This window comes from Cydia pomonella, chromosome 5 (assembly GCF_033807575.1).
Source record: "Cydia pomonella isolate Wapato2018A chromosome 5, ilCydPomo1, whole genome shotgun sequence".
Classification (NCBI taxonomy): Eukaryota; Metazoa; Arthropoda; class Insecta; order Lepidoptera; family Tortricidae; genus Cydia; species Cydia pomonella.
In genome coordinates, this window is record NC_084707.1 from 12,955,227 (window position 1) to 12,972,700 (window position 17,474).

Genomic DNA, 17,474 nt, shown 5'->3' on the forward strand with positions numbered 1-17,474 from the left:
GCACTGTAACAGAAGTTATCCAGACAGCGCGCATTAATTAGTACTTATTAGGCGGAAGAACTCTCAAACTGTCTTTGAGGCGTATTTATTAATGCTTAATAGATACGCGAGACATTCGACTAGGCAAAATTCATTATGTTCCATTCTTTGTAAATAAATACCTAAGGAAAGAGTAAGAGTGAATGTGTGCCTATGTTGACGGCAGACATGTGGTGTGGTATAGGTACTTAATCGTCTAACGCAGCTGCTTACGTGAGCGAATAACTCGCGAACGCGAAGCGTCGTGGCGCGGCGCGGGTGAATTCAATCCTTTGATACCTATGGCAGTGTCCGACGCACTGTGGGCTGAAATTCGGCTCTCATTGACATAGAAACCGAAGTTGTTATTTTTATGTTTTTTTGATTGAAATAGGTTTTGCTCAGCATTGTTGTGGTAACCTATGAATTTTAGACGTTTTGGAATGAAAAATGTCGAGTTATAATTTAAAAAAAAAATGAAATCATTATTACTCAAGAATCGCTAAACAAACCGTGATATCCTCGCAGGTAGTTATACTACGAATAATTTGTAATTTTTTGGCATACTACATATATCCGTCACGGGTGCGGTTTTTTTATTAAATCATTAATTGTTTCTATGGAAAAAGCACAAAAACCAAAGTTAACAATTTAAGATTTTTTTGCTTGAAATTGGTTTTGCTCAGTGTGTTTATGGTAAGTTATACTTAAAAGTGTCAGATGGTTTGACTTGAAAATAGTAGAGATATGTTTTTTTTATCAAAAAACTTATAACTTAGCATAAACATACTGAGCAAAACCCATTTCAATGAAAAAAATCTTAAAAAGTTGACATTGGTTTTTGAGTTTTTTCCATAAAAACAATTAATGATTTTTCCTACTCCTCTACTGTTATCTGTCATTTATGCATTCATTAACACGAATATAAGAACATACATAAAAGGTTTCAAGAAAAGTCTATATTGTCTATTCCTCATAAAAGCTCTTGTGATTTTATTAGCTATAACGTTACTGCGATTAATGGCTACCAACCTAACAAAACCAAAACGAATACAGTTTTAAACTAAGTGCATTGCTGCCAATGACTACGAAGACCGCTTAGCGTTGCTTGTTTGTCTCCGTAGGCTACGGTGGCCAAAATTGAGAAAAAACTGTCCAAAAAATAAATTTAGCAAGTAGCAAGTACCAGGGCCTCATGAGTTACGAGGAGGTGTCGCGGACCGGCCGGCCGCGGCCCGGCGCGGGCCGGGCGCGGAACAAAGTATGCTCGCGCGTCTTGGCTATATACTTTTGCTGTAATTTGTTTACCTAAATTAAGATTTATTTTTGTTGACTCGTAGGAAAAATATTGTATACAACTGTTGCATAAAATACTATAAAAAAACCCGCACCCGTGACGGATATTTGAAGTATGTCAAAAACTCACAAATAATTCGTAGTATAACCATTTTCGAGAATATTACCGTATTTGGTGCATAATAAGATACATAAAAAAAACATTATAAAGTTTTTGTAAAGTTGGTATTGTGAACACACGTCATAAAATGAACCGATTGACACCTGATCCACCAAAAAAGGCTCAATATTTTTGAATCCGCGATGTTAGACACGACAGACAATGTACCAATATATTGAATAAACTATATAATAGTACTGTACTGAGATAAAGATTGCCAGAAAATGCATACATGCGATACCTTATAAGATAGCGTTAGATATATTATAAACCTCCCTCATCTTACAGGATTCCACTTCAGCTCGGGGCATTGTTCCCAGGATGCTACCCACATTACTTTTTAACTGGCTATCTCGGCTTTGAGCAAAGTACTCTTCGACATAACAAATTACCAAAATTTTTAGATTTATTATTCGTGTTAGAGTACATCGATTACAGGGAAAATTTTCAGTTTTAATTTTTATTGCAAAAGAGTAAGGTGCGAAAGTGTAAACATTATTTTGAATTAGTTAATCCATTGTAAGTAATAGTGAAATATTTACAATTTACAGTTACAATAACTAATGTTTCTAAGTCTCAGCCGCTTAATGTCTCTGCCATTAAAAAACCAATGTATATTTTTGACGACCGGTTTGGCCTAGTGGGTAGTGACCCTGCCTACGAAGCTGATGGTCCCGGGTTCAAATCCTGGTAAGGGCATTTATTCATGTGATGAGCATGGATATTTGTTCCTGAGTCATGGGTGTTTTCTATGTATTTAAGTATTTATAAATATTTATATATTATATATATCGTTGTCTAAGTACCCTCAATACAAGCCTTATTGAGCTTACTGTGGGACTTAGTCAATTTGTGTAATAATGTCCTATAATATTTATTTATTTATTATTTATTTATTTATTTTTTTTTTTTCAGAATTTTCAGTTACGTTTTAAAGGTCGCTACCGAACTTTGAAAATGTTGACCCTTCATACAAAATGTATTGTATGTGTATTTTTTAAAGTGTATAAATATTTAAATTTTTATGTTTATTTAGTTTGTTGAATTATAAGTAATATTATAATATTAATTATAAGTAATTATAATTAATATCGGCTCTATCCGTTCAATTACTTCCAAAGAAAGGTACCCAACTGTCCGGTTCTGATTTGATTTATATTTATATATGTTATAGAGTAGTCTAAAATAACGGACACATATTTTTTTTTAGCTGCCCAAACTCAACCTATTGGAAGAAATTGTCCTCCAAAATACTAAAAACTTACTAAATCTTCTAACTCCTATAGAAAGTGATGCTCGAGCAACTTGCTAGTTAATGGCTTGTTTGAGAATATGTTTGAGAACAGGAAAAAAAATGTACAATAGTTTTGTTATATCATCGACGACCGGTCTGGCCTAGTGGGTAGTGACCCTGCCTACGAAGCTGCTGGTCCCGGGTTCAAATCCTGGTAAGGGCATGTATTCGTGTGATGAGCATGGATATTTGATCCTGAGTCATGGGTGTTTTCTATGTATTTAAGTATTTATAAATATTTATATATTATATATATCGTTGTCTAAGTACCCTCAACACAAGCCTTATTGAGCTTACTGTGGGACTTAGTCAACTTGTGTAATAAAGTCCTATAATATTTATTTATTTATAATATTTATTTATCTGCTTAAACTCAAGTTTTCCTAAAAAAACACCCGTCTTTATGTGTAACTTTAGCGATAAGATATTATAAAACTTCGAATGTCGATTTTTTAAAGAAAAAATGAGTTTTAGCCGATATAACAAAACACGTGCTCATTATGTTTTGCTGCTTTTATACATATACTCAAACCAGCCATTAACTAGCAAGTTGCTCGAGCATCACTTTCTATAGGAGTTAGAAGATTTAGCAACTTTTTAGTACTTTGGAGGACAATTTCTCTTAATAGGTTGAGTTTGGGCAGCTAAAAAAAAATACGTGTCCGTTATTTTAGACTACTCTATGACATATATAAATATAAATCAGTCCGTCCGTATGTCACAGTCACTTTTTTCCGAAACTATAAGAACTATAACTATACTGTTGAAACTTGGTAAGTAGATGTATTCTGTGAACCGCATTAAGATTTTCTCACAAAAATAGAAAAAAAAAACATTAAATTTTGGGGGTTCTCCATACTTAGAACTGAAACTCGATTTTTTTTTCATCAAACCCATACGTGTGGGTTATCTATAGAAAGGTCTTCAAAAATGATATTGAGGTTTCTAATATAATTTTTGTCCAAACTGAATAGTTTGCCCGAGAGACACTTCCAAAGTGGTAAAATGTGTGTCCTCCCCCCTGTAACTCCTCAAATAAAAGTATGATAAAACTAAAAAAATATATGATGTACATTACCATGCATACTTCCACCGAAAATTGATTTGAACGAGATCTAGTAAGTAGTCTTTTCTTAATACGTCATAAATGGTACAACTAGTTTTTCAACCCCCTTTTCACTTAAAAAACCCCTACTAATATGCGAAATTCTTTTTGTACGGGACACGCTGTAGAAAATTCCGTGCAATGCTCCATATGCAAGAATGTGTATGTTTGATGCCAAAGGTATGTAACATCTAACCTGTTTACTTTTAAGACCATAGAGGAACTAGGTCCATGTTTAAGATATTTGTTTTGACTGTGATCTTGTTCTTTGCTTCAGTATTTGTAGCTAAATCAAAACGTGTACATGTTTAAGACACGTTACTACATTTATGACGTATTTTACAACTTTAGTGGGCAAATATGAATGGGTAGCTACATATAAATATATTGTATCTGAATTCTATGTAACGGCGTTAGTCTAGTTTTTTTTTTAAATATTGTATATAGTTGGGTCTGTACTTGAACTCAAATGATAGTAGCAATTCATTTTCGAAGTTAAATATTTAAAGTAAATCAGTGTTACGGGTAGAAGCGCAGTAGACTTTACCGTTCGGCTCGGTACCAAACAACAAAAATAAAACAGTAGCCGTTCGACTCGATATTGGTTACTGCGCCCATGCTGTAACAAAAGATATTTAAAAAACTAGCGCACAGACCAATTTGTTCGCTTTACCGGTTGAAAAGTTATAGCTCACATAAAATAAAGGTAAGATTTTATAACAGCTCGTACAATGTTTCATTCTAGATTTTCACATACCTGAAGCTAATGGGGAAAATTTATCTATCACGGGTAATCAGTTGTGGTGATGGACAACCATGAAAAAAGTTGTATATGTAAAGCATGCCAGAGCTCGGAAAAACTTACGATAAGCCGGCACGCCTTCACTGCACATTTAAATGGAGGCACTTTATTATTAGTTGGTTTCTGTGAACATGTTTTTCTTCTCTAGCGTGTCGTAAATATGCTATGCTAAACACGGGCTACATTATTTATACTAAGGAACTATGTTGCCCGGAAAGTTCTTTTGCCGCATTACGTGTTTGTTTAAAACTGTAGGTAATTGCTCTATAAAACTATTTTTACTTTTATTCATAGCACAGATTCTTGGGATTTCAGAGAAACTATACAAAATTATTCCATACAACTTTTTGTTGTTATTAGTTAAGACAATTTTGCGTTTATCTAAATTTAAAAACAAAATTACAAAAAATACTCCGCGAGCTTTCGGTAAAACAAGAAAGTTTTAAATTAACTTAATTTTCTCTAACATGCTTGGGGAACATTATGTCCAAAGAGAGAAAAGTTGGTGTTTACCCCTCGCCGTGCTAATATGGAGACCCGAACAAACAAAATAAGTATCCCAAATTGAACTAGGAACGTAGTGAGTCGTCCAAAAAGTGGAATCTGGGACGTTGCGAGGGTTTCAAGGCACGTGAAGTAAATAAACTTTGCTACTGAGTAAAACGCCAATATCATTTATCACGACCGCTAGGAAAATTCTTGCTGTAAAACATAACAAATACGATCTAAATTTATTCAAAAATCATTGTTGGCTTTACATAACTCAACAACTCAAAATTTGAATCAAATTACTTTGCACCCATAAGCACAACAATTGTGGCCCTCTATAACAAATGTAGTTCGCGTCAAAGCACGCGTCTTTGTGAATGACACGATCTATATGTTGAGCTCTCTAAGTGGGTTCATAAAAGTTAAAAGTAGATGGGGTGATTAGGGTGTAGTGAACAGTGTTGGCTGAATGTTAATTAGAATTGAAATTATTGAAAATTAACCATTACAAATTGCACCGAAAACTGTCACGGATTGTTACAGTTTACGGTTTAAATTGTAATGGTTAATTTTCAATATTTTCAATACTAATTAATATTCGGCCAACACTGGTTGTGGACCTATGTCTAAAGTGGTTTTGTAATATACTCGTATATGTCTATGGTTTTATTATGCTTTCATTATATTTTTGTGCCTGTAAGAGCGCTCAGGCAAGGCGTTTCGAAGTTGTAAACAGTAAAAAAGTTTTCGTATGACAATTATGAGGCACTCGGAGTTGCATGGAGATGAATACTCTAGATTAATTTACTACTCCCTGTTAATACTGAAGTAAGCTCAAGCTAAATAATCTATAAAATGTCTATCATTGTAATTATGGCCTTCATCAGCAGTTCCACTTTACAAAATGTTGGTTTCCTTGAGAATAAGCTTTGTTAAATAAGAACTTAAATCACTATAATATTTGAGAGTTCCCTTGATTTTTCAACACTATTCCATAATCAGATCCTACCCTGATACAATGGGAATCAAACAAAATTAAATCAGTCCAAACGTCTCTAAAATATCAGGGTATATACGTTAAAAGAATCGACACTTTGATTTAGTCTCGTAAATATCCATGTGATGACAAAAAAGTGCCTATTACTGAGCAAAGAACGAGCGGCAGAAAACCACGCAGCTGAATTAATAGATACTGTTTCCTTTTAGGTAAGCGAGGTTTTGATGACGGTTTTTTCAAACAGAACGCACATGAGGAAATGACTGTAAAAACTGATTTCGTTCGCTGTGACAAATTAACGCTGGAAAAGCCTAAACATTGCTTTCGAAAGCGTCTGACTGATTATTACTCGTACAATATTTGTGCCATTTTTCAAGAGTATCAAAGATAATTGGTTGGCAGTAGAATGGCGTGATGTAACGGAGTGTTGGTCGGCGAAGGCTCGACGCGCCCTAGAGCGGCTGAAGGGCTCCGCCACTGTCTTCAGTATTCGTATCGGCAAGCTGAGGCGCGGACGCCAACCGCGCAATTTGCCCCGTGTACTGCTATACCACGTGTCGATGAGATACGAGTTGGTGAAAAATAAAGTGCTACAAAGTGCTTGCTTTAATGAATTCTTTCAAATATTAAAATAGGCAACTTTCTTGGAAAAGTTTTATCGAAGTTTCTGTGAAATCAAAGTTCATTGGTGAGTTATTACTAACTTCATTTGAAAAAAAAATAGAATTTATCAACTAAGGAATACTTAATTTATACCTAATAATAAGTAAAAAAAAGTTACCGATTGAAAAAAGTTACATATTCCCGACGAGTAGGTCGGGCCAGCCGCACCGCCTAATAGGAAGTATGCCACAGTGCAAAATATAAACTAATTACTTATATTTTATCCAAAAATAAGATTGGAATACTTAATAAAAAAGGTGTACAAAACATTGTACAATTGTTTTTTTTTCTAAATAGTATTCAAGTATATCATTAAGATTTCTTACTAAAAGTTTTAATAGTTCAACAAATATAAAACATGAAGTGTATCGAGGCACACATTTTATATAAAATAATGGATCAATCAATTTAGAAATATTTATGACGAATCAATTTGTTTTTACCGCTCTTAAAATCCTTTTTTGACTATACACACTTACACAGCGTGTAGATTTGATACGGTCGCATAACCAAAGGGTAGTTAATTTAGGCTTTAATGAACACACTTTCATAGGTTTTATAAAAATAAAAAACAGACGACTTTAATATTTCCATGTAAAATAATTCAGCATGTAATGTATCACTACTTTGTTTTATCTCAAAACAAGGCCCAACGCTGTCTGTTCTCAATAATTGAATACTCAAGCCGTAGCCATTTTGGTGGTTACGCTGCTGTGTATGTGTGGATTTTTAGGGATGTGGACTGGTCGATTTTAATCATATTATATTTCGATAAGCGCTACACAGCGGCGTAAATATTATAGATATGTTAATTGATAATACATATTGTATAATAAATTAGGTATCGGAGTTTTTATCGCATGGTAAGACTAATAGCGAGCTATGGAGTCGACATTAGCAATAAAATTCAACTCATATTCATACTCATACTCATTTAATTAGTGATTTTAATTTTACAAGGACAAGAATGTTTGCAAACGATCCTTTAATTTTGTCTTTCAGGATTTAAATATTAGGTAATAATACAAAATAATGACCATTTTTATGTATTGATTAATTTACATTTATTTTACCTCTTTTAACATTCATATTGTTTTTTTAATGAAATTTCGTGATATAATCTATACAATAATTTTTAAGAAAAAAAAGCCGACTTCAATGAGGGAGACCAGGTGAAAGAAAGATGATTGTTGATTTTAGGTTTCATACAATGAAATTAAAAAGACAGCTACCTACGCCTAATTATGTAGAAAAGGAGGTATTTTTTTTTGTCACTGCACCCTCATTGACACATTTCAGATTTGCCCCATGGTTGACTGGTAAGATACCCGCCATAGGGTATTCGGCTGTATTTAAAATAAATTATTTCACACCATGCATGAAATAAAGCACCAGATAATTATTAGGAAAACATAGATAGCAGTTATTTTTAAACACAAGTTCTATATAATAAATAGGATAGAAATATAAAAAGTAGGTGAGTTGACCGTGACGTCATTGTGTAATGTTTCATATGAATTTGTTAATATGCTTGATTTGTTGATGAAAATACTTAGATCACTATATACATGCCTTTAACATTTGAGGAATTACCTCGATTCCTCGTGAACCCCATCGCGTCAGAACTCATTCGTGACAAAAGTTTGTCTTTAAAATCTATTTTACTTAACAAACACAGCGAAGAGGACAAATCGCCAAACGTGAACTATGTGTCGTTGAAGAGTTCCATTCTGATCAGCATCAGCAGTTCCAATTCATCAAATGTCACTTTTTTAAATGTAAATACAAAAATCACTATATGTATGCCTTTCATATTTGAAGAGTTCCCTCGATTCCTCATGGATCCCATAATCAGAACTAAGTTTTGACAAAAACGGGACCAATCTGTATATATACAAATTCAATATTTTTTTTTTTAATTGGTTCAGAAATGACGGAGTTATGAAGCAACATACATTAAAAAAAAACTACCGGATTGATAACCTCCTCTTTTTGAAATCGGTTAAGATATAGTAATTATTCTTATTTGTATTATTACCTAATATTTAAATCCTGAAAGACAAAATTAAAGGATCGTTTGCAAACATTCTTGTCCTTGTAAAATTAAAATCACTAATTAAATGAGTATGAGTATGAATATGAGTTGAATTTTATTGCTAATGTCGACTCCATAGCTCGCTATTAGTCTTACCATGCGATAAAAACTCCGATGCTTAATAATAATAATAAAATAACTCAATTCTTGCAGAAAGCTTGTTTTAGTATTTATTTATGTATTGTAAAGCTTAGTTTATATAGAATTGGCACATAATTAGCAATGTTTAAAAAATAATAATTCCATGGCGGAAAAAAAATTGTCAGTTACAGTTCAATCACCAACCTTCAAAGTATTAATGGTGAACATATTATTGTTCTAGCTTCATGCATTTTAAAGTTATCGACCATGAAAATTGAGAACAGGAGATTGATCGTGCACAAATCCTACTTCGAAAATTCTTATCGATCCCGGACAAAGACCGCTAAGTCGCTTAAGATGCTAAAAGCTAGTTTTTCTACAAATAAGTTCTACAAACAAGTTTTTCTATAAAACGTTACAAGGAGACTATCAGCCGACAGGAAAATACAAACTAATCGGAGGTCTGGGACAAATAACAAGATTTTGGGAAAAAAATCCCAAGGGTACTCAAACAAAATTCAGGACGGTCTAATTACGATTTATCCCAAAAATTCAAAGAAACTTCTAGAAAGATAAAGATGATTCACCTCAGAGGTGGCTATAAGAGCTATCGAGCAATAAAATAGCCAAATCGGACTGTTAAACAGATCCGACAAGCTAAAACACTAGCTCGACTATTGTACGACCCAGTATTGACAAAATTCGAAGCTGTTGTTGGACGACAAGACGTATGTAAAAGTCGATTTTAATCAACTACTCGGTTCGAAATTTTATATGGCCAATAATAGAGGTAATGTACCCGAAAAATATAAGTTCGTGAAACTTGACAAGTTCGCAAAAAAACATATGATATGGCAAGGAATTTATAATTCCGGCTGTAAGACGAAAAGTTTTATAACATAGTCAACACTTAAGTCGGACCTTTATATTAAAGAGTGCTTAGAGAAATGAGTATTGCCATTTATTAGAAACCATAACGGTCCTGTGAAATTTTGGCCAGATTTAGCCAGCTGCCACTACTCAAAAAAAGTGTTGGCATGGTATGCTAATAATCAGGCCAATTACATACCCCGCGAGATGAATCCTTCGAATTGTCCCCAATTTCAATCTATCAAAAACTACTGGGCAATCATGAAAAAAGAAAAATTAAACAAGACTAGTCAAATTGTCCAGGGTATCAATTCATTGCGATCTACAAGAAATCAACACGCCAAAAATGTCGACAAAAGTGTTGTGCAGAAAATGACGGGGGTCCATTATGAAAACAGTTCGTAATTATTTACATAATAGAGTTTTTTTTAATATATACATATTTGAAAGTTAATACATTACTATTTAAAATTCACCATTCATAACTTTCTTATTTTATTTACTTAAAAAAATAACAATCTTCTAGTGCGTACCAATTCTATATGAACTATGCTTTAACTAAAAATCCGAACTTTTCCTTCGTTTCAACCTGTGTCGTCACGATAAAATCGTGACCTGATAACCACAATGAAAAATAAAAGCGTTTTCTGTTCATTTTAGGTATAATTAATCCTTTCAAGTATTATTAAAATTGCAAGAAACATCGATAGTTTATCGATATCACTTTACCGACATGGCCACGGCAACTTGGTTACACATTAGGTATCGCATGGAGATATAATTTATTTTTAACCCCAGCAGCTCGAACAAGCCTACTTTCGTCACTCCAGGGAGTGAGAAAAGTGCGCCTTTTGCCATTCCAGGGAGAGAAAAGTGCGACTTTCGCCATTCCAGGGAGTGAGGGAAGTGCGACTTTCGTTACTCAAGGGAGTGAGACAACGTAGCTTTTTAATTTAGTGAAGGCCATGAATACTGGAATATTTCTAGAAGCTTTCGTCATAATGATGATGCCTTTCATTCATGAATGTAAATAAATGTGAACTTTACTTGATGTTGAATTTTTTTAACCTTTAATATGTTCTCACTACTAAGGTGAAAAGTTGTATGTGTCACACGCGAGCAAAGTTATTTTACATCTCGTGTTTTGAGTCCCTCGCTACGCTCAAGATTCTAACTCAGAATTTTAGAATCTTTCGCTTACTCGGGACTCAAAATCAACACTCGCAAGAAATACCAACTTTCCTCTCTTGTTGCACAAATTCTAAGAAATTTCAAAGTCCGTGATTAATCGTAGATAAAAACCAAGTGGACCCGGTGACAGCTGGCTTTCACATTATCTATTAAATCTCATATATCTATGACTCAAAATGTCGCATTTAATGACGCGCTGTCACAACTGTCACAAGTGAAAATCATGTACAAAATATGTACATTGTTGCTGAAAAAAAATCAGAAATGAATCATGCTCTGGTAGTTAAGACTAATTAAAAAAAATCGAATCAATTTATAGCACTAAGACCTACGTCTAGTTTAAGTTTGCGGTTATATCAAAAATACACATTGTATATTTTGTATAATTATATATTATGTATTTATTATTAAGTAAATAATCATAATCGTCATCAGATATATCTGAACCGCCGAAGTGCTCAAAAATATCTTGAGGCGTGCGCCTTGATAATAGAGGCGTATTCAGATATTTGTGAGCACCTTGGCCGCTCCAATATATATCTGATGGCAACTGTAAGAACAAGAAGAATTATAAGAAAATTACATCATTTACATATAATTTAGTCATTAGAACGTAAGTGCAAATTGGCCTACGTGATTCACTGATTGATTCACAAAGCTCCAGGTCAAAAATAAATAATAAATGCAAATGATTAAAACGAATAGGGGCCTGTCGCGTAAATATTTGACTAAGTGCTTTAAATACATCACAAAGGGCTGCTTCCGTAACGGAGTGACGGTCTGACGGAAGTTCGTTTCGATTCGGACGCACGGCCGTAATAGGGTAATTTGCGGTAGTCAAATAAAATTGTTTCGAATTAACAATGAACCAAAATTAAAGCGTAAATTCATTGAAAACCAAGACGAAGCCTGCGTTGTGGATATAAAATTATGGTCCCTGAATAAAATTTGTAAGTTTCGGCTTCATTACTAATAACTCTGTATTTGCGCTTACACTTCATTAAAAAAAAATTATTCTTGCCTATAAATCAGTTAGCAATTTATAATTCAAATAATAATAGTCTTTGATTTACCTGACTTACAAATCAATAAAAGCTTGTAAAAAGGAAGGCATATTAATGATTTTCGTGTGCATGTGTGTTTCGCGCTTCCTACATTTTAAATGGATAAAGAAATTTTATTATATGAGGCGTCGTCCGAATCGTCCCACTTACATAAGTATCAAATAGTCAGTTTTAGTTATTTTCACTTCCTTTCTCAAAACAGTGGTGTTATAATTATGATATATTACTCGTATATTTTAGAGGTTAGTTTCTACACAAACAAAAAGACAATCGTACACTCATTAAAACCTTTTAAAAAAGTGAAATACATGAATGAAAATCTTTATTTCAGGGAACTAGTGGCCCTAATAAATATCTTAAAATTAACATACATATTATAACAATATACTTTAAAACTAAACACTACAAATCACATTACGGTAAAACCGATTTATTTCTGAGAGTTTGAAGCCAAGTCTTAAAAATGTCAACACACTGTCGAACCAAATGTCGAACCTTGTGCGATAAGACAGAAATAAAACTGTCCATCAAGCTGTCCATTAGTTGGGATTTTACTTGGTGAATATTATCTTAAATTTATGTCAGATTTCGTTATTTTTTTAATGTTTTATTTTTCCAATTGAATCCTGTCTGGCCAAACAGTCACGTCATTTAAAAGTTTCGTGCTTCGAGTACGTTTCAAATTTCAAGGTCTGGGTTTCAATGTACTTAACCATAGATTCTGGATTTCCGTTGCCTAGTCGAATAAAACAAGTTTATGTAACGAATAGGCAAAAACGCTTAGTTTAAAAGGTAATTTAGGGAAAATGGCTTCATCTATAATTATATATTTTATACACAGACAAAATTTAAGGATTGAGCTTTTTCTTTTTCATTTGTTTGGGTCCAAATTTTTTTGACAAGCAACAGGTTTACCTGGTAAATATTAGGCGGTTGGTAAGAAGTTGCGCGATAACTTTCTAGTAGTTAGAAGAAGTAGCTGAGTGTTGGGACAATAAAGCTAATCTATATATTATATGTTTACTTACTTAACATCATACATATTAGCTTTATGAAGCCAAGCCTTCAACTAGCCAGTAAATTACCATAATACTATACCTACCAATCACCTCAGTTAAACTGTAGACCTATAAATAGGTACGAATTATATCAACCTAATAATATTGTATTCGTTTACCGCGATAGTTACTCATGAAATAATATCATGGAAACGGAATTACATCGCGTATAATGAATTTAGAATTCACCCCGACCATTCGAAACTTTGACTTATAGCATTCGTGGTCATCGGGTAACCGTAACAAAACATCGAAACGGGAAAGTTGGAATGTATTTTACAGTACATATGGGGCTACTTTATAGCACTAGTGCGAGAAGTAGCATATTATGTTACTGTGTCGAACATTTAAAGGGCCATATGTACTGTAAAACGTTGTACGATACATGTGCGAATAGGTAATTCGCAACTCGTGTCGATTTAAAACACTCCCTTCGGTCGTGTTTTAATTTATCGCCACTCGTTTCGAATTTCCTATTTTTCGCACTTGTATCGTAATGTACTATTTTAATACAGTTGCTCAAAAAGTCCTACTTTAGGTAAGTAGCTGTTTAGCGTGCGGAAAGTTGGATTTCGCGAATCATGACTACGTTGATGAGTGTTAATGTTAGTTTCCTTTAAAAATCGTAATCAACATAAAAACCTACTGTTAATGTAAAAAAATAATAAATATAAGCATGTTTCATATATTATTACTTACCTCTTCATCATTATATCACGTTTATTTTTTAATATTAAATATTGAAAAACCGGAGGCGTTTTTTCTTACTGCAAGAATGTTTTAAGTTTCCAAAGGCAACATTCGATATTGTTTTCATACAATTTAAATATACGATACACAAATAATCGTAAATAACGATACTTAGTTAATAATAGTATAATATTTTATATTTACAATTGTTTCTGTCTTATAGAACATGCATAAAAAGTACTTGTTGTTTTTCTTAATTTTTCGCAATTGTATTAAAAAACGTCGTTCGATACACGTGCGGAAATGTCATTCTTCACTCGTCCCCAGTCGTGAGGTAATGACATACTTTCCGCACTAGCATCGAAATGTACTATTAAATTCATTTTTCGCGCTTATAATCCGTTTCCATAGTTCTATTGTGTATCCACGTCATTAGCATCCATCGATCGCTCACTATCAGTTGTTAATTGCCATTGGTTTTTGACGTAGTTCGACCTAAAAGGCCGTTAAAAAATAAACTACTAACCAAAATAAATTATACAAGACATTCTCAAATGGTGAAATTGGACTTGAATTAATATACTTAACAATTAACATTGTTTTACATGTAAAGTTAAAGAATTTATATTCTTTGGTTTGGTTGTGTTATCAGGTCCACCCTCTATAAGTATTTAGACGATAAATTACATTTATACCTAATAATCTGAGCCATATTTCTTAGTGACCTCTATACCTATTTTTAACCTTTAGAGTAATATTGAAACGACCTTCGCTTATTTCCATAGTGTTACGGCTCGATTCGAAGTTTAAGATACGTCAAATATTAGGTCTGGGTACGATATGGATCGGATATGTCAAAACGTAATTTTTAGGGTTCCGTAGCCAAATGGCAAAAAACGGAACCCTTATAGATTCGTCATATCCGTCTGTCTGTCCGATTATGTCACAGCCACTTTTTTCCGAAACTATAAGAGCTATACTGTTCAAACTTAGTAAGTGGATTTATTCTATGAACTGCATTAAGATGTTCACACAAAAATAGAAAAAAAAAACAATAAATTTTGGGGGTTCCCCATACTTATAACTGAAACTCAAAAAATCTTTTTTCATCAAACCCATACATGTGGGGTATCTATGGATAGGTCTTCAAAAATGATATTGAGGTTTCTAATATCATTTTTTTCTAAAATGAATAGTTTGCGCGAGAGACACTTCCAAAGTGGTAAAGTAAACTGAATATTGCGCGAGAGACTTCCAAAGTGAAAAAATGTGTGTCCCCCCCCCCCCCTGTAACTTCTAAAATAACAGAATGAAAAATCAAAAAAAAATATATGATATACATTACCATGAAAACTTCCACCGAAAATTGGTTTGAACGAGATCTAGTGAGTAGTTTTTTTTTAATACCCCATAAAATAAAAATAAAAATTTTTTTCATCAAACCCATACGTGTGGGGTATCTATGGATAGGTCTGCAAAAATGATATTTAGGTTCCTAATATCATTTTTTTCTAAACTGAATAGTTTGCGCGAGAGACACTTCTAAAGTGAAAAAATGTGTGTCCCCCCCCCTGTAACTTCTAAAATAACAGAATGAAAAATCTAAAAAATATATGATATACATTACCATGCAAACTTCCACAGAAAATTGGTTTGAACGAAATCTAGTGAGTAGTTTTTTTTAATACGTCATAAAATTAAAAAAAAAAATTTTTTTCATCAAACCCATACGTGTGGGGTATCTATGGATAGGTCTTCAAAAATGATATTTAGGTTCCTAATATAATTTTTTTCTAAACTGAATAGTTTGCGCGAGAGACACTTCTAAAGTGAAAAAATGTGTGTCCCCCCCCTGTAACTTCTAAAATAACAGAATGAAAAATCTAAAAAAAATATATGATATACATTACCATGCAAACTTCCACCGAAAATTGGTTTGAACGAAATCTAGTGAGTAGTTTTTTTTTAATACGTCATAAAATTTAAAAAAAATTTTTTTTCATCAAACCCATACGTGTGGGATATCTATGGATAGGGATATTTAGGTTTCTAATATAATTTTTTTCTAAACTGAATAGTTTGCGCGAGAGACACTTCCAAAGTGGTAAAATGTGAGTCCAAAGTGGTAAAATGTTGAACAAGATACTTACTCGATCTTGTTCAACATTTTACCAATTTGGACACACATTTTACCACTTTGGAAGTGTCTCTCGCACAAACTATTCATTTTAGAAAAAAATGATATTAGAAACCTCAATATCATTTTTGAAGACCTATCCATAGATACCCCACACGTATGGGTTTGATGAAAAAAGATTTTTTGAGTTTCAGTTATAAGTATGGAAAACCCCCAAAATTTATTGTTTTTTTTTCTATTTTTGTGTGAACATCTTAATGCGGTTCATAGAATACATCCACTTACTAAGTTTGAACAGTATAGCTCTTATAGTTTCGGAAAAAAGTGGCTGTGACATAATCGGACAGACAGACGGATATGACGAATCTATAAGGGTTCCGTTTTTTGCCATTTGGCTACGGAACCCTAACGAGTCATTAATAAAACCAAGATCAAACATATTGTCACTTTATTTACTATATATTTCAGATACTTTAACAAAAACTGAAAAGGTCAGTGCATGGAAAAGTATATAATATATAAGACTCGGAAGAATCTCTCAGAAGAAAAATCATTTTAATTACCTAATAGTAAAAATTTCGAGCGAGAGAGCGGATCACTGAGAGTACACTACTAAATAGTAGCTGCTGTTACAGGACTCAAGACCTATGTCAGTTTCTGTTACAAGTGTACCAACCTACACTTGTAATTTACGATTATGATTTTAAAACTATTAAACTCCCATATTTTCGTCTATGGTTGAGCTATAGGCACTTGTACCTGTAACCTGTAAAATTGTAACACAGTACTTTTATAAAACGCAAATTGTAAAAAACGGAGCAAGTGTTGCCAGTATACGCCTGTAAACTTGTAACTTTATAAAATTGGGCCCAGGTGATGACTATATTATTAACGCCTAAATTAGTTTCTTTTAAAGTCCAAATGTTATATTTATGTCTAGATATTTGACCGTTATTATTTAGATAGGTACGCAGAATTTCCCTCAGTAAAACATTTAATTTCGCAGATTTTTCATTTTGTACATATTTCTTTGAAACCGTTTTTTTTAGATTGTATGATTGTATGTAATATGTTTCTTAATTTGGTAGATCATGAAGTTAAAGATAATCTTAGAAATAAATCACAGCAGATTTTGGTGTTGAGCAAGCGAAAGGTTCAAAATTTGTAAAAAGAAAAAATCTGGAGCGTTGCCAGTGTAGGTATCAAAGCGAAATAATTTATTGTACTATCATTTTAACCGTTAAACCATTCCATATTCCTTTCTAGTCATTCGATTACAAACTGTAATCCTTAATGTAAAGATGCGTTTGTTTTAAGTATGAGGGCAAGCATGTTGCCGTCATGGACTTAATAGTTAAACTATTAAGACTTAATAGTTTATTCTACCAGCAGAGCTAGCATATAAGAAAACAGCTCGAAATTTCAATTCAATGAAGTTAGCGGCCAAAGTTACCGGCCAACGTA

At 33.1% G+C, this 17,474-nt stretch overlaps 1 protein-coding gene across 2 annotated transcripts in view; it reads left to right on the forward strand.

The window, feature by feature from the left end:
- Nucleotides 1-5,853: 5,853 nt before the first annotated feature.
- LOC133517749 (trissin receptor) overlaps nucleotides 5,854-17,474 on the forward strand; it is a 205,105-nt gene continuing 193,484 nt past the window's right edge. Inside the window, exon 1 of one of the 2 annotated variants that reach the window (XM_061851142.1) lies at nucleotides 5,854-6,849. The gene's annotated coding sequence lies outside the window, so the exon portion shown is untranslated. The remainder of the gene's footprint in view (nucleotides 6,850-17,474) is intronic. The other variant, XM_061851141.1, reaches the window with a different exon arrangement.